This window comes from Ursus americanus, chromosome 33, assembly GCF_024610735.1.
Source record: "Ursus americanus isolate L20-20 chromosome 33, mUrsAme1.1.p, whole genome shotgun sequence".
Classification (NCBI taxonomy): domain Eukaryota; kingdom Metazoa; phylum Chordata; class Mammalia; order Carnivora; family Ursidae; genus Ursus; species Ursus americanus.
Genome location: NC_142159.1, coordinates 22958785 through 22981548, shown reverse-complemented (window position 1 = coordinate 22981548; position 22764 = coordinate 22958785). Strand labels below are relative to the sequence as shown.

Sequence of the window (22764 nt, the reverse complement as noted above, 5' to 3'; positions counted from 1 at the left end):
TGGAGGCTAGGCCAGCTTAACAAGGGCAGTCAGGAGCACACCGCCACCCTAGTCCTGCATGTCCAGAACCAGTGCAGAGACACCGTGGAGCAACAGGTTTGCCATGCCGACTCGCTCCTGGGGCAAGCCAGGGTTCTCAGCATCATGAGCAAAACTCCACACTGGCCGTTTTTATTTTGAGTGGGAAGAATCCTAATGATGTCCTCGGGAGGGGCTGTCATTCACCTGCTCATTGCCATCTCAGACCATCCTCAAGCTGGGGTCCCCCTTGCTTCTGACACTAAGTCCACTCCAGGGTCCCCTCCCCTACATTACAGCAGGTGGCCTCAAGACAAAACTGGTGGGGAAAGGGGCACTCAAGAAGGCTCTAGAACACCTGGTGGCAGGATGCTGGCCCCCACTCACTCAGATTCCCAAAGAAAGGAGGAGAGGAAGGAAGAACCAGAGAGGAAGGGGCTGGACCTCCATGTCATCGTGCACCGGTGGGAAGCCAGACCCAGCCTCACGACGGATCCTGCTCGGTTCAGCTTCAATCGGAAAGGAAAGCTCCCATCAAACATGGGCTGGGCAGGGATGTGGGCACCGAGATTAGGAATTTGGAAAACCATCTGAGGAACCTGGCCCTGGGAAGACAGCAACAGGATTTAATACCTTATCCCTGCTGTCTGGTAAACACCCTGAACCATCCCCACACTCCGTTAGGCGGCCTCGGATCCTCAGGTGTGCCGGCGACGGGCAGGTAGAGACAGACGTGGGCAGAGACAGGAAGGGAGGGAGTGTGGGCCTGGGGGGAGGGGGGCGGGGGAGGAGCTGGCCTGGGAGGTAGGATGGGTGGCAGCCAAGCCAGACAGTCAATGAAACAGCTGACAGGTGCAGGGAAGGGGGGCAGGGAGAAGAGAAAGGTGAGCCGGGGGTTTGGAATACTTGGGGATGCCACCGTCACACCCCAGGGGGCTGAGTAGGATGACAGGAAGGGTCACAGGCTTGTGGGCCAAAGACCTAGAAGTTCTGGGCACCTTTTCTCCCGATAAAAGGGCAACTAGGGCGGTGCTGTGGACCAGGCCACAGGCTCCCCCAAACCCAACAGGACAGAGCAGCAGATAGAGTGCTACCTTCTGGAGCTTACCATGCGCACCTATGAGAGCAATCTGCAGTGTCCTCTAAGGTCACGCTCTCTCCAACACACATGCATAGACCTCATACGGAAAAGAAAGTCCAATCAATCAAAGTGGAGCTTCTTTCTATTCCAGGCTGGAACTGACACGGGAAAGCCAGCATTGAGAGGAAGCAGGGAGGACGAGGAGCAGCCCTCCAGCTGTGCAGAGGAGTCTCAACCCTCCAGGGGTGGCCTGGGGACAATTAAGAGTAGACAAGCAGAGGGGCACCTGGGTGGCACAGCGGTTAGGCGTCTGCCTTCGGCTCAGGGCGTGATCCCGGCGTTATGGGATCGAGCCCCACATCAGGCTCCTCCACTGTGAGCCTGCTTCTTCCTCTCCCACTCTCCCCGCTGTGTTCCCTCTCTCGCTGGCTCTATCTCTGTTAAATAAATAAATAAAATCTTAAAAAAAAAGAGTAGACAAGCAGAAAAGAGGTGCCCGGGGTCCTGGTGGTTCCTCGGGGTGGTTGGGGGTGAACCTCCTTGGCTAGGATCCTGGCACAGAGGTCAAGCCTGAGAGGGGCTCCCGGAGCCTCCTCCACCGATAGGCCCAAGCGGGCCACACCACTAATCCGCTTTTCCCATTTCTGTCTGCTCCTTGATGTAATTACAGTTTTGGATTGAAATCCACCCGGAGCGTAACCACCCCCCCCCAACCTGATGCACTCTCTAAATCCTTGGGTACACAGCAGTGCATCTCTCTGCTCTCTGAGAATTGGAAAGTATTTCGAAAGTGAAAAGTCGCACCCCTTTTCAGTGTCCTCATCTCTGGTTTCTTTCTGCAACCCTCTCAAAGCTGTCCTCGCCTTGGCCGCCTCGGCCAGCTCAGGTCCTTCCTCTCTGTCCCCTCGGCCACTGGGGCCTCCTGGGCACCTAGCAGGGGAACAAAGAGGTTCCTGGCCTGTTACGGGGCTGGGCCTGGAGTCCCTTGTCTTCTGCACGAACCCCACGATCCCAAGAAATGCCATCCACAGGATCCAAAAGGAAGCTGAGAGGCCCACATGCAGAACTTGTCCTGCCCTAACCATAACAATGTGGGGTGCTGGCTTTGCTGCTGGAAGCCTGACCCTTGGCAATTTCCCAGCACCCAAGTCTGCTCCAAACGTGACCCCATAGGCCCGACTCTAGCTTGTACCCACCCTCCTTTGCTCTGGTGCCAAGTTCCCTGTAAACCCACAGAGTGCTGACACCTAGAGCTCACACCGTCTGCAGTCAAGGGAATCTTTGATTGCCTTCTGCCACCATTCTGCTCCAGTTTCTCAGCTCTGGTCTTGCCAGTATCAACACTTTGAATCTTTGCATCAAACACAGACACACAGACACACAGACACACACACACACACACACACACACACACACACACACACCCCGCACTCCCAAACAAAGGAGAGAAAACACACTGACAAAAAACCCACGAGACCTAGGGTTGGGACTGGAAACCGGTGTCACCAGCTCACTGTTTGCCCCACATCAGGCAGGCGGCCAGAGAACCCTGGGCAACACGTGTCACAGACCTCGCCAGACATCGGTACACTTGTTCGGGTCCCTACCCTTTGGAAGCTGGTCCCCCAATGCATCGCTTCGGGCCACCGCTGCTGATAATTTCTCAGAGATAAACAAACCGGTTTGGATAAAACAAGAACCAACCTGAATTCTTCACCCAAAACTCAAAATGAAACTCTCCAATCTCCTATTTCCTTCCCCTCTCCACCTTCCTATGCCATCATTGGGTTCTCTAAAACTCAGACAACTGGATTCTTTTTTTTTTTTTTTAACTCAGTTCTCTAGCCTTTTTGTTCATGGATATGACCACATCTGGGACCACTGGGCTCAACCTGAAGGGATGCTGGCTTTTACTGAAAAACGTTTTGCTTCCTGTCTCCTAAGTATGAACAGGTCAGAAGGAAGAACAGACAAGGGGAATACGCTTTGAAACCTCTGCTGGGCTGCCATCCTGCCTGGGTCCTTTTCCCCAGCTCCTTTTAGGTTTGGGGTCTTCCTTCCACACTCCTACGGCTCCCCTCAATTTTCAGGCCCTTTAAAAAAAAAAAAAAGAAAGAAAAGTACCGGACATCTGGTCTACCCCTCCTGTCTGGGAGCAGAGGAAAGAGTTGCTCAGTTCCCTTCGAGGAGTCACCTGGTTAATCGAGGTTCAATGTCAAGACAGGAAGGAGGCCAAAGGGCAGAGAGGAAAGACGCAGCCCTGAGGTCTGTGGCCACGTGTGTCTCCCTGCAGGATCAGTACATGACATGCTTGCCCACCCCCAGAGTCATTCGTACCTGATACACCCTCACCCACCTCCCCATCCCACCCAATAAGACCCCTGTGCCCCTCTAGCCTCTCTGTGGAACACTCTCTGCTTTCTGCTCTGAGCTAGTCTGGAACCTCTGCCAGGGCTCCCGCCTCCCAAGTCCCCATCAGTGGGGTCTGCTCGGTCCCTGTAGCTAATTTACACCCGTCAGGGTTTAAAATAGCAGAGGCATAAATGAAAAGTCCAATTTCTTCAAATTTGCATTGTAAAACCATCCTTCAACTTCCTTGAAATAAATTTTACTATTTTATTAGTGCAAACAAAATGGTAATAAAACACTAATACAGCGCCTTGTATCCAGGGGAAGAGCTAAAATTAACATAGAGCGAGCAGTGTTTGCTATTACATTCAATTACCTTTTTACTTGAGATTTACATTCTCATCCCCTTAATCTCCATAGTAGTGGCTTCAAAATCATTCCTCCCAGGCTCTGCCCTTCCGGAGCCCCCACAGCTGGAAGCCAGGCCTCCTGCCCAGATGGCGCTCACCCTGGGCATGGCGCCTACCCCCTTTACCACAGCTGCCTCTTGTCAGAGGGTACCACTTCTCTCCCCTGCTCGCAATTTCCTCGCGTATCGGCCTCTCAGTTCTCAGCAAGTTCAAACCAAAGGGCTCTGACACAAGGCACATTCAGACACGCAGTTATCAATAAGCAGGTGCATGGGGCATGGGCCGGGGGGCATTGCTCCACAAGCCTGCAAAGGCTCTCCTTGGCATAAGAAAGGGGCAGGGAACTCAAGGGAGCCCTGAGGAAACTGGCGCCTCTGGTTTGACAGGTTGTGGGAGAGAGTTTGCTGCATGGCACAGCTGGGGACTCTGGATTGTGACAGGAAGCTCAGCTGTCCTGACATGGGACAGGACAAGGAACCACTGGGGCCAGCCTCTTACACTGTACGCAGATAGCAAAGCTGAGGGCTTGGGATGAGGCTGCTCACAGGTGACAGAGGCGGGGCTAGCACTCCCTGTGTCCTGGCTCACCATCCAGTGCTCTTTCCTCAACAGAGACAGACCCTAAAACAGGGCCACTGACTCCAACCACAGCCACAAAACATCTGATGCCCCAAGAGGGTCCCTTTGTTTCCTGGAAGAGAAAGAAAGCAGAATTCCTTGTCTGGGACCGTTCAGCCTTGCCCCAAGCCACTGGCAGAGATGACCATGTTTCCAAGTGGCCCCAAACTTTGTCCTGGTTCCAGGTCTGTCACTGACTAGCTGTGTAATCATGGACAAGGTGTCTCTCCTCTCTGGGCCTCAGTTTCTTCATCTGTAAAACAGGCACAATAACCTCTGGACTGGCCTCTTCTCAGGAGTAATCATCATGACTGAAAGATCAAGAAAGGCCCATTAAAGCCCACAGAGCCACGGAAACTCAACAGCAGATCTGTTCCCAAGACGGCCTGGACAAGGTGCGACAGGGGAGGCAGGGCCAGAAGCCCCAGCAGGGCCTCGGACATGGACGCCTGAGTTCCAGGCCAGGCCACCACAGATCTCTGTGTCTTTGCATCTAACCCAAAAGACTCCTTTCTCTTCCCAGTCAAACCGCTGCCAAATACCCTGGATTATGCCTACAGAATCCTTTGAACTAATCTTGAAGAAAGACTCGCCAATCCGCCCAGGGTTCAGGCCGCCTGACAGGTTCACTAGAAGTGGTTTGGGGCAGGGAGACAAGGTAATACGGGAAAAAAATAGATGTAAGGCCCCCCATAAGCTTTGCTCAGCCCAGCTATTACAACTAGGGAAAAAGTGATCAAGGGGACACACACTCACACACACACAACCACACACACAATCACTCACACCCTATTACATGCACAATTTCACATACACTTACCCACGCCACCCCCCCCCCATTCCCCACTCGACCCTCTCAAGGTCTTTCTTCCTAAATCTCACTCTTAAAATGTCTTCCAATGGGCCCTGGAAGGAACATTCTGGTCCAAGCTGGTAAAAGACGAACTCATCCTTATTTCCAATTCACATGGAGTTGAGTCCCACTGGCACAGAGCTGCTCTGGGACACCAGGAGGTAGGAATCTTACTTAAACCCAACCAGCAGTGGGCGCAAAGGCTGTTGGCAGTCGAGCATGATTGGCCAGAACAGCCAAGTGAAACATCAACGTTCACCAGAGCCCAATCTGGCTGTCCTTGCTCCAGCCCTTTCTGCTCAGGCCCCTCCATTCCTACCCTCATCATGTTCTGGCCCAGAGATAAGCTTTATGAAGTAGCTTTCTTATTCAGCAAACAACAGGCAAACCCACTGCAAGAAACAACCCCATGCACAAAACACGAGGAGTTTTATTTGGTTCAAACTGGTCCTCTGCATTTTTTCCGCCTTATTTTTTTCTCCCCATGGGGGAAACAAAAGAAAGGTTGTTGGTGAGGCTCAAACGTTTCTTGGGCCTTGTCCGAGTTCTACCTTGTTTTTCTTTTCCTTTCTGTCTGCCCCCCACCCCCACCCTGCCTTCCCTGCCTCCCCACCTTGAATAAATAAAGCACCCAAAGCTGGCACAGGCTGGGAAGGAAAGTACAAACTATCTCATAATTTTATAATTTTTTTTAACACACTGGCCTAGGGTTTTGGGCAAAGGACAAAAGCTATTGTTGAACAGCATAACACGAAGGTCTGAGTCACCGATACGCCTCGGCTTCTGGAGATCTCATAGGTTTCTGTGGCTGCCACAGCCGGTGAGCTCAGCACCCTGCGGGGGCCGTGGGTGCAGGCGCCCTCCCGCCTGGCGCTGCCCCACCCCCTCCCCCTCCCCGGGCTCCCTACTGGGCCGCCACGTTGGCTTTGTTGGTTTTTAATCATAGGGGGGAATTTAAAGAAAATGTTGTGAAATAAAAAACAAATCACCGTGGTCCCACCGTTCATGCTATAATTTTCATTTTGGAGGATTACCTTTCAAGCTTTGTCCATACGCATTTGTGATTTTTATATAGTTTCTATCGTGGCGTTCACTTGGCCTTCGGTGTTTTGTTTTTTTCACTCACGTAATAAACATTTTTCCATGTTTCGAAATCATCTTCAACATTATTACTTGTATAGGTGACACAGTATTTCTTCCGCCCTGTTATTCTTGGGCTGACGCTGTGAAGCCAGAGGGGGAGAAGGGGGCCCTCGGGAGACCTTTCCATGAATTGAACCATGTAGCCACACGCTTTTGGCCGAGGTGGGGGCATTGCCTGAACGATCTGGATCACCCTGGCCTTGGAGTGTGAACCTGGAGGACAGGCAGAGGCTCCACTAAAACCCTCCCCATCCTGTACCAGGCCACTCACACCCCTGCCCTTCTGCCCAGAGAGACGCTGGTTCCAGCAATGGCCTTCATCCTCACGCTGACCTTCACCCCCACAAGCCGTACTTCCTCTTTATAAAGCGCCCTGGCAGCAAAAGGCCCATGACAACACTCTGCTCTCCATTTTTATATCTGAATATCTCAAAGCACTTAGCAAAGACTTTCATTTTCTCATTACCCCAAGGAGAGGAGGTCATTCGGGAAAATCGTACAAATATTCCCATTTGTCAAAAGCAAGAAGGAAGTGAGTTAAAAGGAAAATTCTACCACTTAACTGCGCCCGACTAGCCCAGGAGGGAACGCAAGGGTCTTCTTTGCCTCTCCATTCACCCAGTTTGCTTTTTCCAGTGCAACTTCAGGAACCTCGTTACGGAAAAGATGGCTCAGGGCCAAAACCAGGTTTCCATTTTGCTGAGAATCAATCACTCCCCACTGGCCCCAGCTCAGGAGACCCTCTCACTTCTCAACTAAAACCATATTCTCTTATGATTATAATTAAGTAAAATGTATATTTTACAAATATAGACAGTCACCAAAGGGGGAAAAATACACCAGAATACACTAAATACTAAAGGAGGTGATATTACAATAGTTAAATTATGGGTGAGTGTTTTCCCTTTATTTATTCTCAAAAACTATTTAAAATAAGGTTATAGTCTCCCAGCGCATGGAGAATAGTAATGCTTCAGAGTCGTATCGGCCTGCGTTTGAAGGCTGGCTCTCCTTTAGCCAGCTGGGTGAACTCAGGTAACTAGCTTAGCCTCTCTGAGCCTCATTTCCTGACAGGTAGAGCAGGAGTCGAACCCACGACCTGCCCTGTGTCCTTCGGTCCCACAGAAAGTCATGGCACAGCATCTGACACCTAGTTGGCACTCCGAAAATGTCTATTTCCTTCCTCTTTTAATAAACTGAAAAGGTAGGGGCGCCTGGGTGGCACAGTCGTTAAGCGTCTGCCTTCGGCTCAGGACGTGATCCCGGCATTGTGGGATCAAGCCCCACATCAGGCTCCTCCGCTGGGAGCCTGCTTCTTCCTCTCCCACTCCCCCTGCTTGTGTTCCCTCTCTTGCTGGCTGTCTCTCTCTGTCAAATAAATAAATAAAATCTTAAAAAAAAAACACAAAAAACTGAAAAGGTGAAATCCCCTCAGCTTGCTTGCTGCCCCCCAATTTCCTCCTATATCCTTCGTCCCTTTTCGTGCCTCCCGTCAGTCCCCCAGGAAGCCCCCAGCACACAGCCCCCTGCGACCCTCCTGGGACTCACCTGGAGGGCTTGGAGGTAAGGGTTGGGGGGGGCGCTCTGGGACGACAGCACAAGCCTTGCTCTGACCTCGTCCACCAGGTCAGGCCCAGGCGAGCCCCTCCAGGGAGTAAACAGGCCTCGTGCAAGGACTCGGCAGACACACTGGGTGATCCCCAGGTTTGCGCCTTCCTGGCAGCCGCCCTCCAGGAACAGGTGCCAGACTGCAAAGGCCACCTGCTCCTGGGGGAGGGCAAGGGCCACGCTCCCGACCGTGGAGGGGAGGCCAAGGAGAATCAAAATGGCATCAGCGTCTGGGATCCAACCCTTCCCTGGGCCAGGCAGGCCAGGCCGGCCCAGGGGCTGCCACCTTGGGAGTCTGTGAACCCAGCCCCGGGCATGGCAAGCCTTCTCTCTGCTCCCCTCCAGTGCTCTCTGTTGGGCCGACACTTTCGTGTTCTTCATGTTCACTCTGCTGGTTTGGCAAGGACGCTTCAGCAGAATTCTGGTGGCCACAGCCTCTGGGCTGGGGTGCCAAGGCTCCAGCCTGGCCTGGGGCGTCCTGGAGCCTGAACATGGCGGCAGGCCTGAGCCCTCCGCCTTCCTGCCTTCCTGATAACAGGCGGGGAGCAAGGAGTCGCAATAATAGCTACCCCTTGAAACCATGCACCAGGCCTCGCGCCAAGTGCCTTACTAGCATTATTTCATTTAATCCCAACAGCAACCCCATGCTGGAGGCACTATGATCTCTCTCCTTTTGCAAGGAAGGAAACTGAGCCTCGCAAGGGTTAGGGAAGTGCCTAAAGTCATAGCACTCATAAAGGAGGAACCAGGAATTTAAACGTGTGCACTCAATTATCCTTCGGTGCCTCTGCACGGGGGCCATTCTCCCAGGACAGCTGCTAGAGCCCACACTCCACGGGACCTTTTCCAGAAAGGGACCCCCTGAGAGGCATCCACAGCCACCGCGGGACACATGACACCCCACCCCACCCCCCACCCCGCCAAAAGCAGGCGGGAATCCTGCCAAAATGAGTGCTTCTCCTTGCCTCTTGCCCCTGAGGAAGAAGAGGGACTCCACACCTCCACCGAGAGAGAACGGTCAAGCTAAAGAGCCGCCATTTTACAAACATATCGGTGACTGGAGGAGCCCCTGTAAAGTGCCACTGTTTCCCTCCCTGGCTCTCTTGGGAATGTTTAAGTGGGGAGGTCTAGGGACATGGGACCATTGCAACGGCCAGGGACAAGTAAATGTCTGTTGACCAACTTACTAGTGTGGGCATGGTGGAGAGGGGAAATATGGCGGGAGGAGGGGGTAGGGCAGGGCCCATGGCATAGACAAACCCTCAAAACTGTAAGCCTTCTTTGCAAAACAAGCATGATACCAGCTCAAGATGAGGCACCCTTTCTTTTAAAACTAAAATAGGCCTCGCATGGGAGGCTGGACGTGGGGACCCCCGGACAAGGCTCCCCCGTTGCCAGCAGTGGGTCCCATGCAAGCTGGTGGAGCCTAGCAGGGTGGGGGCCGGGTGGGCCACCTGGGGCAGACAGTCTCCAATCGTGCTGAGCACAGCATATCGCTTCATTCAGGAACCCAGAGTAAAATGTACAGCTGGGTCTAGAGTTGATTCAGCCTTTAACTCGTTCGGGATTGCTGGCAGAGCCACCGAGGCGACGGGGAGGGGGTTAGGCCATCCCTGGGGAAGGGGGCACTTTGGGGCAGAACCCCTGCTAATAACATTGATACATACAAAAAGAAACCTAATGTGTTTTTTTTCAAAACTCTAAAAACCCGACAAGCATTGGGAGTTTAGGGAGGGATGAGTGAGTGTGTGTTAGGTGGGGGGTAGGGGTGGGGGAACTTGTTTTCTACCCACTGCCAAATTCTCATTTACTGTCAGCTCCAATCCATTCAGAACTCACTGACTCAATTGCCTTTTCACGGGGAAAGGAGCCTGCACAATGCAGGGGACTTTTCAGTTCCACATTAGCACACGGGCACTGGGCAATGTCCAGGAATAAACACACACGTCCCTCCCAGAGGCCACCGCCTCCACCCCCAGCCCCAAACAATCCAGCCAGCCCCGCCTGGGCCACATCTGCTCTTCCCTATTTTAATACGTTGGGTTGTCGTTTGATTTTTTTTTTTTTTAATGTAGTTTGGCCAGTAGAGAAGTGTGTGTGTGTGTGTGTGCACGCGCGCGTCCACATGCACGTGTATGCATGTGTGTGTGTGCACACTGGCACAATTTTCTGTGTGCTTGGAGAAGTAGGAGCTCTCACAAGTAGAACGGCTTGCAAGAGTTAATTCTAGGGCTGTTCACCTCTTCTTTTTGCCCAAAGAAAGAAGGAATGGGGAGAGATGGAAAGGGATCCAAATTAGGCTCCCAGAAGGTAGGGATTTGGGGGGGTTGGGGGGGGACTCATTTAACCTAATTCTGGAAAGTGTTGATTACAGAGAAATTAGCATTTGGTCTGGGGATGTCCCTAAGAACTTGGCAGCCACAAAAACTCTTCAATAATCACATTAAAATAATATCAACAATAATAATATAATTATTATAAAAACTGTGGTCCCCATTTTCCGAGTGTTCACGATGAGCCTAGCACTCTGCTTAACGTGCTCACATCCATCGGCTCAGGCAATGATCACAGAGACCCACTGAGCACTAACCCTCCTGCTAGCCCACGTCCACACAGTCAGACAGTTAACGACCCCGGCCCCAAGTCAAAAAAACAGCAAGTGAGAAAAGGATCTAAATCCTGTTCTGCTAACTGTGGACCCACCATCTCGCCCTGCCCCTGGGAGAGATGAAACCTACAGGGGATCCTAAAGAAAGAGGAGGCCCCAGCACCACACAGGCCTTGGCTGCAGGCGGGGAGCCCATCCCCTGCCTCCATCACTGTCCCCTGGGGGCTCGCGCCTCCCTTTAGCACAGGCTCTAGGAGGGAAGAACCCGCCCCTCTTCTACCTCCCTTGTCCCGTAGAACTTGATGTGATGCTGGAAACGCTCTGTATCTGTGCTGCCCAACACGGTGGGTGCTAGTGACTATGGAGTACTTGAAATGTGGCTAGTTCACTGACGAACTGAGTTTTTCATTTCAGTTCCTTTACGTTGCCACATGGGCTAGTGGCCACTGTACTGGACAGTCCAGATCCAGAGCACCTCCAGCCGCCCCTTTCCCTCCCAGCCCAAGAGAGATGTTGGAAATAAAAGCTCAGAAGCCCCCCATCCCAGCCACCAAGGCTCTCCTCCATTCTGGCATAGCCTTCCAAAAATCACTGGTCTGCCTCCAGCTTCTCTCTCTCCTTCTCTCCCTCCCTCGCTCCCATCTTTCTTTTTTCTTTTCTTCCCCTTCCTTTCCTTCCTTCCTTCCATCCTTCCTCCCTCCCTCCCTACTTCTCATTCCATCCTTCCTTCTCTCCCTCCATTTCTTCTTCCTTCTTTCCTTCTTTTCTTCCTATCTTTCTTTTCTCCCTCCCTTCCTTTCTTTCTTAGAAAAAAAAAACACATCAGTTTAATTAGATAAATCCTCAGAGCACGTGGCCTGGAGTTCGTCATGGAAATTAACCTGCTCCCAGATCTCAGATAGTGAAACAAGAACTGGGGTGTTTTGGCATAGCACAGTGAAATGGGAGAGGCCGGTGGCGATTCATCTTCTGTAAGTGCCCCTCGCCCCTCCAGTGCCCCCTGCTTCACAGCCCCATGTCCTTGCCTCCTTAGGTCACTGCCTCCAAGCCACCTCTGCTTCTTCTCCTGGCCCCTCCCTCCCCACCTCCGCCCAGGGCCCGGGGCTGCTCCCCGGGGTAGGATCACCCAAGGGTAGGGGGGAAGCCTGGGCTCCATCCCCACCATGCTCCGCTTTCCCCCTCAGCTCCGCCCTCTGGCTGAGCACCGAGCTTAGCACTTAGTGCCAGAACGCCCAAGGATCGGCACAGGCTCGGCCCAAGTCTAGCCTGTTACTCCTCGAATTTTCACACCGCAGTCCCTACTGTGTGTTGCTCACCGGGCTAAGTGATTTCCGGAAGTAATGCTCCAAGTCAAACCTCAGTGAATGGGAGTTAACGACCACTGTCCTCCCTGTGCTCACAGGTGGAATTCCAACGCCATCGTACAGATTTAGGAACAAAGCATTAGAGAAATTAATCTGCTTAACCAAGAGAAACATGGTTCGCATTGGGTCCAGCCTGACTCCAAAAGCAGGCTCTTACCCCTCTGCTGGCCACGCCGTCTCCGCCACAGCAGAGCCCTCACACGCTGGCCTCTGGGGTCCGGCCGCCAGCACTCAGCATGAAACTCGAAGGCCACCAGTACCTTGCAGCAGCTCCCAGGGGCTTCCCCCACCAACCCCCTTGCCTCCCGTCCCAAAAAGCTCCTGTGATGAACTCCCTGCCTCCCCAGCTCCGGGAACATCCACTCTGGCCACAAGGCAAATGAGAGACCAATGGCCCCTCTCCCATTTGGGGTGACTCCAAAGGTGGGAGCACCTTGCTTCTCGACGCCTTCTGACTCATCACCAAAAATACCGGAAACCTCAAGGTAGCCCCGAAAGATAAAACACAAAATCAGAATTTCCAACCAACAGCATCACACCCCACACCTTCCGGAGTCCCAGCCCCCAGATATACAGAATGGGTTCTCCCTTCTCTCTCGTCCACAGCACGCCCTGGTGGGCAGCAGCTGTGTCCACACTCCCTCCCACGTGAGTCTGAAACACACACAGGTGCCAGGCTGGTTCTAAATATGTCACAAGTCCCAGCTCATGTGATCCTCACATCAACCCCACAAGGCAGATAGTGTTATCCCCATTTTACAGATGAGAAAACTGAGACGCAAGCCAGTTAAGTAACTGATGTAAGGACACGACTCTGATCCCTAGCTAATTAGTTTCAGAATGCATGATCTATAATATACACAGCTCCTCAAGGGATCCCGCATACTGCGTGAAAAAGCAACTCCCCCCTCTCCCAACTCAGCCCCAAGCTCCCAAGGATGAGAACCAAAACACAACGTGATACAAAAATGCAGCCCCAGCACCACACACACCATGTCCAGGCCCATGGCTTTCTGGACTCCCTGATACCATATTATATGAAACTGGCTCATCTGACGCTGGGGGCACCCTGCACTTGACAACGTGACCGCGATGAATTCTTCATTACATTTCACGATTTCAAAGAACATGCACAGTTACAAGGCCAGCCGACCAGCAGGGAGACCCTGTCAGGGAAATCGGGTCAGAGGCCATTTGATAAGAGAGGAAACCGAGGCCCGGAAGGTCAAATGACTTGCCCAAGACCACACAGCGATTTACTGCAGAGCTAGAACAGGAACGTGGTCTCCTGACCCCTACAGCTAGACCTCAGTGGACCCCTGGACCACCCAGGTCTCACCCAGTCCCCTCATGCCAGACCAGGGATGCTGGGCTTGGCCCATGGTCTCCCCCCAGGGATCAGATTTCACTGAAATTCCCAAAGGAGCCTCCGGGACTAGTGGGCCCGGAAATGGCCCTCACATAGCGAGCTGCACAGCTGAGCTCCCCAGGGGCGAGGGGGGCGGGAGGAGCTGGAGACGCTGGCACAGCCCCCGTGGGCACTCTGCCAGCAATTAGTGCTGGGGAAGGGTGCCAGCCTGGCAGAGCTGATGCCCCCACCCCTTCTTCTCATCACGCGCGCGCGCGCGCACACACACACGTGCGCACACACGCACTTACCCACCCCAAGACCAGCAGAGAGGCAGCGCAGCTCCTTTCGGTAAATCTCGTCAGCAAGCACACACAGGGCATGCAATTTGGTCATTACTGCTTTTAAACAACAGAAAAGCAGAATCCACCCGCCATTAACCCGTCCTGCTCTCCCGCCGGGTTTCACACCGGCTCAGTCACCAGCCTTCATCTCCAACTCCCACGCACCCCCTTTTGCACGCTCCCCAGAAGTTGCTTTCCAAAAGAAACACGGAGTTAAAACACACACACTCACACACACACACACACACACACACAAAACCTGACTACGGTTAAGTCAAACCTGAATTGTATCTCCTGCCCGCTCTGTCCCCAGAGAAAACCGTCTAGGGTTTGGACATGACCTTGGCTAAGACCCTTCCTCAAACAACCCCAGGAATCCTACAGAATGCCCCCCAGACGAGGGAGAGGCTGCCTTTGTCCTGAAGAGGGGCATCTCCCTGAGCAGGCGTGGGTTCTTCAGACGGGAATTTGAGAGTTGGTCCCAATCCAGCTGCGAGGGACCCTGGATCACAGGTTGACATGGCTCTTCTCCCCCAGGACTGACGCAAGCAGGGGTGCGAATGGACATGAGACCTGATTTTGCCTCCTCACTTCCTTACCCCACCCCCCCACAATAGTCCTGGAGAATTGGAAAGAAGCCCACCAGAGCCAGGGACCCTAGAGGGTCCTTAGCTGGGTTTATAAGATCTGTGAAACCCCTCAAAGAATTAGTAGCATTTATGCTTAGGAGACCTTTTTTTATTAAGAGGATTCTCAAAGGAGGCCCATGAACTCAAAAGAGGAAGAAGTAGAGACTGCCCCCCCCCCACTACCACCAGGGGCTCGGCAGCGTCTCATGCCCCCAGTGTCCTACACCAGTTGCCCTGACTAGCTGCGTCTCTGGCCCCCAGGGCCTCCTCCTCGCCTGGCCTGGAAGCCGGTCATCGGGAGCTGTGCCATGCCCCTGTGCCAAGGCCCACTCACCCTCCTGCCAGCCGGCCAGGGTGGCCGCAGGCCCGACAGAGGACAGGCACGGCAGAGCCCACCAGCGGGGAGGAGAGAGGAAGCCAGCGGCTGCTCGTCTTGGGAAACCTCGAAGATCCTCTAAGCCACCTAGTGTCCAGAGCTGAGCTCTGGCCGCTGCTCTGTCCCTCCCGCTTACCAGAGCGGACAAAGCGGGGGAGCCCAAGGGAGCAGGACAAGTCACCCTCCCCCCTTCTCCAGGAACCTGAGGCCAGGGGGCAGGGGCTGAGCCTGCTGGGGGAGACAGTGCTCAGGGAAGAAGAAAGGCCCTGTGGCCCCTTCTCCCTACCCCAACCCAAGGCAGGGCTGACCCAGGGCAGATGCTTCCCTCACCCGTGCTCCTCGCCTCAGCGAGTCACCCTCTCCTGGAGATCCCCAGTGTCATCTCAGACAACCGGCTGGCTGGGCTTCTCCAGGCTCCCCCCACCCCAGCCTCCAGGCCTCCTGTAGAGCCTCCCAAACCCTGGGCCCGCCACTCCCCCAGGACTGCCTGCCCCCCTCCTCTGCTCTCTCTTTTCTCTGTGTCCTCAAGACTCCTCTCACCTTGAGAAGTGTTAGGATTACCCAGCATTTACACTCAACGCTCTTCTTTATTCCTTAAGGCTTATTAAGAATGATAATGAGTTCCAAAGGAGCCACACGTCTCTCTCTCTCTCTCTCTCCCTCTCTCTCTCTCTTCTCTATCCTTCCCTCTCTCTCCCCACCCCCCTCCTTTGCTCTCTTTCTCTACGTGTCTTTTCCACCAAAGACACACAGGACAAATCCAGACCAAAAGGAAAAAAAAAAAATTCCAACAATATGGAACAAGGGCACTTGAGGATTTATATTCAATAAATCCCTCTCTCTTCTTCCCTCTCCCTAGTTGTTCTCAATTATTCAGATTAAAAAAAAAAAAAACTCCCCCTTCTCTTCCCCACCCTCCAGGCCACCCCTCACTCTGCTGGACTTTGAGCAGGGGGAACTGGAGAAGGGCCCGGCTTGCCTGCACAACCTCGTTAACGTGCGGCTCTTAAACGGTTGATTAATTTTTGCAGAATTTATGACAGGCGTCAGCTTCCCCCCCACCCCCCAGCGACCCACACGGTGGCCTCAGCACCACCGCAACTTAACTTGGTGAACTTGGGAGGGGAGGCAGGGCTGGGGTGCCCCCCTGGCCCCCGGCTTCCTGCAGCCAGAACCGCGGGCAGCCCAGCGCCAGACGGAAGACACACAGATGCCAAAGGCCAGGCAGGAGACAGACCCGCTCGAGGAACGGCACGGCACCCACAGGGGAGATCACCGGGCAGCCCGAAGCCATGGCTAACTTTGGGTTCTACGGGACTTTTTAATTCCAAAATAAGGAAGCCGTCAGAAAATGGACAACGAGCCAAGGAACCCGAGGGGCTGCAAAGGATGCCCAAGTTCGCGCCCACCGAGCACACCATGCATCCCAGCGGAGGGACCGGCCTTGTCGGTCTGCCGGGCTGCCCTTCAGAGAAGGGGAAGAACAGATCCTAATGAAATTACAGTTTTTAAAATGTCTATAAATTAAATCTCCCCCCCCACCTCTCTCTCTCTCTGAATCTCCCCCTAAGCTCCCTCCTTTACAAGGCTTGTTTGCCTCTCCTCGGTTCCCTCTGCTCATGTCTGCTTTTCTGATATAGACATCAAGAGGTTACGGGCTCAATTACAGCTCCGCCGGAGTCTCAGCACCAGACTCGCCTGGCCTTCTCTTCTGCTCTTCAGAAACCAGATACCAAAGAAATCTCTCTTCTGTCTTCATATTTTTATTTTTAATGCCAAAAGCCTCAAGATTCATTCAGTTGACTCACGGCCTTTTTTAACTTACTTCAAATGGGAGGGGGGAGAATATCCTTTTTAATTGTGTCCAAGTATAAATATAATAGAAATGCTTTTCTGTTTATCTCATTCCCCTTTCTTAAGGACGCACACAAAACCTCAGCAATACGTGGAATTTCAAAAAGGGTGGGGGACAGAGTATAAGTGTGCTTAATTAATGCATGGCTGTTGGGGGGAGGCAAGAGAGCTGCTGGAGAATATCAGTTGGACATCTAGTGTATTTCTAAAGTTAAGGAGTGACATCATAAGACTTCTTATTAGCAAAAAGTCCATTTGAAAAGGGTGGAATGTACATGGTGATTTTTTTTTTTAAAGAAAAACATTTCTTCTACCTTCCACAACACTGTCTCTTGATACCGAAGCAAGGTAGGCCGTCTATATAATGTTACATCCTCAAAAAGCCACCCCCCCCAAAAAAAAAGTGGAAAAAAAAATCCAAGTCATAGTCAATCATCATAGTTGATTCCTGAGAAGGAGAAACCAGTTTTGAATGGTGGGTCCAAGGGAAAAAAACAAACAACCCCTCCACTATAATTCTGGAAATAGTAACCAGAGGGGATTCCAAAAGGTACTTTTCCAGGAAAAAACACTTGAGACAAAGGCTGGAGAAAGCTGAAGCTCAAGGTGAATCAAAAAAGAAAAACTTTGTCTTTCCAATTAACTAGCCTGGGAAAAAGAAGGGGGGGCACACATTACTACCAACTCATTAATTCTTTCCTGTAAACAATTTAATTAAATTCTGCTAAATACAGGAGAAATACTCATTTTGGAGTGCTCCCCCCCACCTCAAAAACAAATTCCTGCAGGTTACTCCCCCCCATGCCAACACTTCCCCTGCTGCACAACCTTCCAATGGATTTCCAACCCAGGCGTGGACTGCACCACTCACGGCTGCCAGTATGACAGCCTCATATGTCTGAAAGCTGACACTTCAGCTTTTAAAAGAAATGGGGGAAAATAAGCTGTTGACTTCTTGGTTAAAGTATTTTCTTGTTCTAACTCATGTTCTTATGTCACTGGGCTAAAAAAAAGAGAGAGAGAGAGAAGAGAGAAGAGAGAGATATGACTTTCCTTGAATGATCTGTTTAACCTAAGCCAGAGGAAAAAAAAGAAAGTCATTAATTACTTATGTGAGCTATTGCTTCAGAAAGACAATAAACCTGCCCGGTCGCCATGGATATGACATATTTGCTCTGAAAACAACACAATAATTAGCAAAGGGGAAAGATACAAGGAGAATATGCAAACTCCTGAGTTTAAAGCCACAGTGCTCTTTTCTCCCGTAAGCCTGTTCTGTTTGCAATCCAAATCAAACAAATTTTTAAAATATAGCGAAGGGGAAAAGAGCAGGAATGGCTCCTCTCTCCTCTGAGCGAAGAAGCAACAACCACTCCACCCCCTTCCAAAATAAAATAATGTAAAAGAGAACCAGGATGGCATAAGGAAAAAAAAAAAAGTCAAGTATTGACTCTGTTTTATTTCCTATAGCAGGGGTGGAGTCTGAGGTTTGTTTTTGCTTCTTTCTTTTTTTTAATTGTGCTCTTATTTAGCTTTGGACCTTCTGGCCAGATATAAATTTATTTATGAAAGCCAAATGCCCTGTGTGTGGCTCACCCCTCCCCAAAGTAAATGGAAATGTGAAGGGGTGGAGGTGGGGGATTCTACTTCAAAAAGCAAAACAGTATACTCAGAAAGCATCAGCTCTAGAGAGGGACATCCACTCCCCCCACCTCCAAGAAAATGGAACCCAGGCCTTACTTTAAAATTAAAAATGCATTAAATGGTTTTACCTACAACTTAGTCCCAGAGGATCATTAGGAAATGCAATCGCTTTGCATCATATCTGTCAGCGTGATAAATATCTGAGTTCAGAGTAGGTTTGCAATTTTTCAGAGTGTCACAAACCAAGATAATTTTTTTTTCTGCCTTACTTTCTTAATTCACTGCACCCACCCCCTCAAAGTCAGGAGTCTACAGAAAAATACCTGAAAAGAGGACAGGAGGAGAAAAGGAGAAAAAGTTGATATGCTCTCATACAGGGGACAGAGGTTACTGATCTTCCCCCCCAAAAAAGTGAGGAAATTAGGACTGTCAAATATTTGGGTTTTTTTTTTTTTAATTTTAAAGTACTCAATTAAGTTTGAGTAAAAACTTTCCCCCTCTTCCCAGAGGCTAATTTTCCAAAAACAGATGGTCAGGATCTAAAAGAGAAGCAAATATACCTCAACCCCCACAGGCAGAGAAATCTAACTTTGAACTTCTTTTTAAATTAAAAAGGGGGGGGCAGATAAACTATTAATAAGTATGAAAAATTAGCTGAGCTACAAGTTTTGTTTTTCTTATTAAAAAAATTCTTTCAACACAAGGGGAACAGATACAAAGGAGAGGTTCACATTTGACTGACTTCCTTTTTTTTTTTAACAATAGTTGTTTTTTTGTTTTAGATTGGACTCTTTGATCTTGAAAGAATTTTGCTCTTATACGATGGGGAAGAAGGGGGTGGTGGTGAAATGATCTGTTTTAAATGATGATGCAACTTAGGGATCAAAGCCTTCGCTCTCTTCTAGCCATAATAAGCTGTACTTGCCACAAAGCGCGAGTCTCCGGGCTCCTCTCCTTCGTAAGAAGGAAATAAAATGCACCGAGACTCAGGGAAAGACGCGAAGTCTCTGCAAGGTGCAAAGTCTAAAAAACAAAAATCAAAAAGACGGGGAAAGAGAGAGGCACTGCCCCTTTAAACGTTTTAGTGCATATGGAGTTTGATTTCTGAAAGAGATCAGTTTAACATCTCCATAGAAACCAGCAACAGATTATCATCAACAGAATAAATAACTAGTCTAATAAATTAAACAGGAGGCATAAGATCGCTGGAAACCTGATTACTGAAGTTCAACAATATTCCCCATAAACTCTCGTTAACCGCCTCTAAGGTGGCTAACAAGATGGGGGCGCGGGGGGGGGGGCGGCAATCTCTCCAGCTCGCGGGATCCCGGAGAGAGACGGTGGCCGCCGCCGGGAAGGGAAAAGTTCCCCACCCTGCCCTGCAGAGGGTCTGAGAGCTCGAGTGAGGTGCAAACCATAAAGCCGAAGTTTGGCAAGTGGGAAAGCGGCTGGCGTTGAGGGTGGTAGCGCGAGTCGCCGGAGATGGCGCGGGACGCGACGCCCGCCCGGGACGCACCTCCTGGCCGCCACCAAGGCGCAAACCCAGAGCTTTGCGCTCGGGCGCCGAACGGCCCAGCGCCCCCTCTGGGCACGTGGAGCGCAGCCCGGGCGCAGCCCCCGGGGACCAACTACCCCCCTCACCACGCCCGGCGCAGCTGCTCCAGCTCAGCCCGGACAGCTCCCTTTAGGACGGCGACGTGTGTGGGGTGTGTGTGTGTGTGTGCGCGCGCGCGCGCGTGTGTGTGTGTGTGTGTGTGCGCGCGCCGTGGGGGGGGGGGGCGCGCCAATTTACCCGGCGATCTGTTTTCCAGTCCCCTCGCGCGCTCTTACCGAGCGTCTGTACCAGCTTCGAGACGTCCTAAATCTACCAACTTTGCTCCACAACTACCCTTGGCCTTTTCCCCCCTCGCCGCCCCCATCTCTTTGGGGTGTTGGCGGGACAACCACACACTCTGGGGGTCGTGCCCCCACACTCCTCTGGGACAGCAACGCATAAACCCGCCCCCCAGTCGCCCCTTAATCCAGCTGGGTTTGGGGGAGCTCCAGGCTTGTTGGAGGAGTGTTTTCGCTGCTTCCCTGGTGGACAAATCATACGCACCCGCACACGCACACGCACCCTCCCCAGCGTGACTGGAAGGAGGTTCTCGCCGCACCCAGGGCCCGCTTCCCAAGCTGAGGCTGGGTCCGGAAGAACTTGTGTAGAGGGAGAAGCGGGCCCCTGCCTCCCTCGGCACTCTTCTCCTCCCCCAACTTCGGACCTGGGTCGGGGACGACTTGGAAGAAGAATCTGCGCCCACCCCCTAGAGAAAAATCTATTATTATTATCTTAATCTACGCCCCCAAAGTGTCCCTCCCGCCGTGATTGACGGCGCATACACCTGTTCCCCTCGCCGAGAAGCTCCCAACGCAGGGGACAGACATTCGCCCAAATGCTCCGCAGCGACCCAGCGCCCGCTCGCCGCCCTCGCCGGCCAGCCCCCGCCCGCCGCCCCAGCGAGCCCCTGCCCGCACCTTGCCACCCCAGCAGCCGCCCCCTCCCCTCCCAGGCCCGGCTCCCCAGCCCGCCCGCTCCCGGCCGCGCTGGCTTCGGGAAGAGAGAAAGAACAGAAAGCAAAACTTCCTGGCGGCCGACCGCCATCAGCTGCACATTCTGCAAATGCCACCGAGTAAAAATAAACCGGCCGCCGCTCCGCCCGGCCGGCTCACCCCGGGCGCACGACTCTGCCCCCTGCCCCGGGAGCTCCCCGACTGTCGGTCCGACCCGATCCCCCATTCCCGCGCGCCCCCTGGAGCCCCGCTTCGCGACACTCCTCCGCCAGCCACCACGCGTTCCCTTGCCCTGAAGGTCGACCCCAAGTGACCGGGTGGTCCGACCCTCTTCCCTTCGGTGCCCCCTGCTCCCCTACGAACTACTCTTCTCTCTGTCCTCCGCCTCATGGCTCTTTCTGCCGCGCGTCCCTGGATTCAAGGTTTCCTTTCCCTGTTAAGCCCCGAGGTCACCCTCAGCCCACCCTGGAGGCACAGACCCCGCCAGACCCTCTCCCACCACAGCCGGGCCCCCCGGGAGCGCACCGCTCTACCCGCCTGCCCGGCCGCCAGCCCAACGTCCCACATCCCCGGGCGCAACTTCTCTCCCAGCGCACACAACAACCGCGGCAACTCCCCCGAACTTTTCCCCGGACCCAGGCGGGCTCCGGCGGACAGCCGCATGGCCCTGAGCCGGTGCCCCGGCTCCCTGTGCCCAGCACTAACAGCCCTGCGCCCGGGGAGGCTGGGGTGGGGGTGGGGGGAGTGAGGAGCGCCACTTGCCGCGCCCGGAGCAGCGCACTTGAGACAAACTTCCCAGGCACACATGAAAAAGGGGGCGCCGCTCCCCCCAGCCAAGCAACCCTTCGCCTTCGTTTTCCCACCCGGAGGCACCCCTTGGCACCCCGCACCTAAGTGAACACTGCCTACCTCTGCCGGCAGCACCTACACCCTGGTATTGGGGCACAAGAGTCGGCTGGAGGGGTTCCCCACCCACCCCTTCCCCTGGGCAAAGTCTTGCAAAGTCACCCCAGGCACCCCTCACCCCTGCCTCCTTCTCTGCCCTGGCGGGCGCTAGTACCCCTGCAGCCGGGGGTGGGGGGAGCGTAGGGGGAAGGAGTGATTACCCGGTATTGGCGAGCACCTGCCCCCCCCCAGCCTGCAGCGCGGGGGGTGCCCCCACCCTATTTGCAAAGTCCTGCACTCGCGCCTGGCACCTCCCCCTCTTCTCGCCTACCCCGCCGCCCCCTCAGCTGAAGTAAGTGACCCCCAGGAGCAGCAGCCCTCCCCTCTCCCGGAGCCGCGCGCTGGGCATTCCCCTGGCCACGGCGGGCGACGCACCGCCCCGCGCCCGGATGCCAGCCCTCCGTGCCCCCTGCCTCCCGCACTGCCGGAGTTGGGTGGCAGCCGCCGCGCACAGGCAGGCTGGCTGGCTGGCTCTCTCGCTCGTTCGCTCGCTCGCCCGCTCCCTGCTGCAAGCGGCAGCCCCGGGAGTGGGGGGCTGCACCGGGACAGGGGGCGAGGCGGGGAAGCACCTTGGGAGGCCCCCGGAGCTGAGGGGCGTGGGGGGGCCGCGGCGGAGGCAGCGCCGAGTCTCTTACCTGCACTTGGGGCGGCTTTGGGTGACTTTCCAAGTCCGGGGGAAAAATGTGTGTGTGTTTGGGATGGAGCGCCGCGGGCGCGCATGCGCTGCCCAAAGTTGCCGGATCCCGGATTTTTCGCTCCCAGTCTCCGCTCTCGCCCGCTGTGATTATGGAATTCTCCGCGGCCGAGCGGGCGAATGGGTGGCATGCAAAACCCGGGCCGGATTACTGGGCCGGGCTCCGCTCCACCCTCACACCCCCAGACCTTCCCCTCCCGGTTTCTTCCCACCCACCGCCCGGGCTGAGCTCGGCTCGCGAGCGCAGCGAGACCGGGCCTGCGGAGGAGCATCTGAGCTCACGGCTCCCTTTTGCGGCTGGAGACGCTTTCTACACCCCCCACCCAGTTGA

General features: G+C 53.6%; 1 protein-coding gene across 1 annotated transcript in view; it reads right to left on the bottom strand.

Annotated features, from left to right (window-relative positions):
• Window positions 1-22523, bottom strand: part of CASZ1 (castor zinc finger 1) — a 147857-nt gene extending 125334 nt beyond the window's left edge. The window contains exon 1 of the mRNA XM_045776893.2: window positions 22375-22523. The gene's annotated coding sequence lies outside the window, so the exon portion shown is untranslated. The remainder of the gene's footprint in view (window positions 1-22374) is intronic.
• Between the last annotated feature and the right edge of the window lie 241 nt (window positions 22524-22764).